The sequence below is a fragment of the Brachypodium distachyon genome, chromosome 5 (genome assembly GCF_000005505.3).
Source record: "Brachypodium distachyon strain Bd21 chromosome 5, Brachypodium_distachyon_v3.0, whole genome shotgun sequence".
NCBI classification, from domain to species: Eukaryota; Viridiplantae; Streptophyta; class Magnoliopsida; order Poales; family Poaceae; genus Brachypodium; species Brachypodium distachyon.
This window is the reverse complement of record NC_016135.3, coordinates 3070531-3073723: the sequence shown is the minus strand read 5'-3', so window position 1 is coordinate 3073723 and position 3193 is coordinate 3070531. Positions and strand designations below refer to the sequence as shown.

The window sequence follows — 3193 nt, the reverse complement described above, 5'->3', positions numbered from 1 at the left end:
GATGTTGCCTTCTATCATTCTATGAGTCTCCTGACAAAGAAACATTGTGCTAGCTGATTCCCCAATGCGAAAAAGACCTAGCCTACTCGCGTCGAGGGACAAATTAATTCCCGAACTTAACAGCAAATGGGAAAAATAATCTCAAAGTGAAAATGCAGAGTAATGAGATAAATGGGATGTTTATATTAGTAATAGATTTAAAATAGTAATACTCGCTTCCTACAGTTTAGACGGATCCTCCCTGTGCGAATACCGTGAACGTTTTCCACAACACTAAAAGTGGAGTGGGAATGTTTTAGCAATTAACTAGCAAGGTACTCATAAAAAACAATTAATTAGCAAGGAGCCCGTCGGTTGTTATGAATTAAATAGTTTTCTAAATGTTTACGCCACTAAAAGGCATTTTGTGAAAGGCTCTGGCTAATGGTGTAAAGATATAGTATATGTAGTTTCTAACTAGACTTCGTATATCGGTATATGAACGTGACATTGCGACAATCCTCTGATGAGTACGTTTCTATTCCTAGGTTTTTAGAATAATGACAATAAAATGGTCTTAATTATGCAAAGAGATTTATGTCATCGTTATTAATTAAAACTATGTCACGTCTCTCTTCACCCAATTCAATCAGTATATCTAGCAAATTACCTAATTTTGTAGGGACAGCAGGAATCTTGCTATGTCAAGCACCAAGGCTAAAGATTAAATTTCACCTATATGCCTATATAGCTAGATCGACCATGCATCCATTTTTGGTGGCCGGCCTCTTGATTAATTATTCTCCCCACTAATTAATAAAATATTAAGTCATTGCCACGTAAAGTGGAAACCACTAGATTAGTGGGATGAGCTATTTCAGGTGCTCGATGATTTTTCTACCATTAGCTGCAACAAGTTGGCTCTCTGATAGGCACTTGAAACTACCATATCTTTACAAATTATAATCCCTTGATTCATAAGAAATTACCGGGGGCGGTAAAAAGCAAAGATTGTAGTTTTGCTGTCATTTTCCACAGTGAAATCAGGTTGGCTCGCATTAACTCTACAAGGTGTAAGATATGGCATATCAATTTCTACAAGATACTCCTGCCAAGTGCCAACCATAAGATCTGCTTAGATATATTCAGTGAAATAGTAAGCTGAAAAATAAATTTGATAAGTACTCCTCTGTTTTCTTTTTTAAGACATTTTGGGAAGTCAATTTGTGGCTTGGCAAAACGTAAGAACAAACAGAGTAAATAATTACTAGTTATGTTCTAAGAACTCGCGTCGTCCATCTCATTTCTCTCCAATAATCTCTAGCTTTAACCTCTAATTAATGCGTCTGCGAATAGGCGTAAGCCGATCCTCCTTTTTTATTCCATAGCGAGATCCATCGATCATCCTAGCTAGCTCTTAAATATTAGGCAAAATCAATTTGTAGTACCGTCACAATGGAAAGTAATTAGTCATTTTCTTTGTTTCTGTTGAATAAACTAGCATTTTTAATAAGACTAATCCAAAAAACAGCATGACATTCGGTTGTGTCATCATGTTAAGGAGATGACGGGGGTTTGAACTCTAAGGCTGTATTGGATTAATGTGACAATGAGATCGATAGAAACACTAGTTTTTTAAGTAATGAAAATAATTATGATAATCAAGCTAGACATGCAACACCTTACCGAGTACAAAAATGAAACCGATCGAAGACGAACAAGTGAATGATTTTGCTTGAAGCATGTGGTGACGCTCCACAAAAATATTATTGCCCCTTACCTAGGCCAGGTAATTCTCAATGGCAACAACCCCAATTGTTAATTAGAACTAGATCTTTTATATTTAGCACCATTCGTAACCACCCAATTATTAATAACTAATTATTATTTTTTGAAAAAAAGGCGAAGTCATCCAGTATTTGCATTCTCGGATTAACACAACCATATTGATGCCAGACATCAAGGACAAACACATCAGCTTGCAAAAATAAAAGGAACAATTTGAACGCATGTCCTCTTTAGACTTGCCTCGCGACATCTTCCACTTCACTTACAATAATCCTTGCCAGGGACCGAATTCACCGGCAGGAACAACATAGGAAACCAACACAAAAGTGCGGTATGGTACTCCAAGACAACATATATCACTATTGTCGAGCTTAATCAAACAGGTCAACCTTTTTTCAAAGAAGCTTCCAATATTTTGCAGGTTGTTCTTCAGACGGCAAACTACCTCCGTATTTGATCCCTACTATGGAGAAATCCACCGGATGGAGGACCTCGCGGCTGCCTTCACGTTACCACGCGGGCCAGTTGCTCGCGACCGGTCTCTCTCGTCTCGCCATGCACGATTGTTTGCGTATATGTTTCCTGAGAGCAAAAGAGACGTTACAAGTGATTAATGATCTAGTAGCTAGCTCAGAGAAAATTATTGGGCTGTTAGGCTGATTAATCATATGCATGGAGGATAGATTGGGTTGCATGTTACCATTGGATGATAAATATATAAGAAGCGGTAAAAGGATTGTTAGTAACTGCGTGTGTGACACATAACTCCTTATATATATTGGACTGTTAGTAGCTTCCACATCCCAATGTGGAAAACCAAACTTTGCACATGAGCCTTGCAGTTATTATGGACCTGGGAGATTTTATAGATCTAAAATTATTATTTGCCCATAATTCTTTGAGAAAAGGTATTTGTTTCGTCCCTCAACTTGTTGTGGAGTTCTCTTTTGGCCCCTTAAGAAATTTTCGTGCCTTTTATGTCTCTCATCTTCTCAATCAGACACATTTGGCCTGGCCTGGGGCCTAACCGAAGCGGTTTTCTCAATGACATGTCTTGGTTTCTGACCCAAAGCGTCAACGTGGCAAACTACGGAGATGCTGCCCACCAATTGCGCGCTCGGCAAAATTTCCAGTATGAGGAGAGAAAGAAGAAGGCGAAGTGGATGCCACTAGGACAGCCACAAGGACGCTTTGTCAAAAATCAGGAGACGTTATCGGGAAACTGCTTCGAGTCGGCTTCGGGACCAAATGTGTCTTGTTTGAGAAGATGAGGGACGAAAAAAGTACGGAATTTTTTGAAGGGGTCAAAAACAAACTGTGCAGAGAAGTTGAGGGACGAAAAAATATTTTTCTTTAATTCTTAACAGTTTCATGAACAACAGATTGTATATGTAGATGTAAACTTTACTAAACAAGAGTTTCTTCA

The 3193-nt window shown here is 38.4% G+C and overlaps 1 long non-coding RNA gene across 1 annotated transcript; it reads left to right on the top strand.

Moving 5' to 3' along the window:
- Positions 1-2017: 2017 nt before the first annotated feature.
- On the top strand, positions 2018-3193 carry LOC112269246. The gene is made up of 2 exons (XR_002960780.1): positions 2018-2098; positions 2189-3193. It is a non-coding gene; the product is annotated as an uncharacterized LOC112269246 (long non-coding RNA).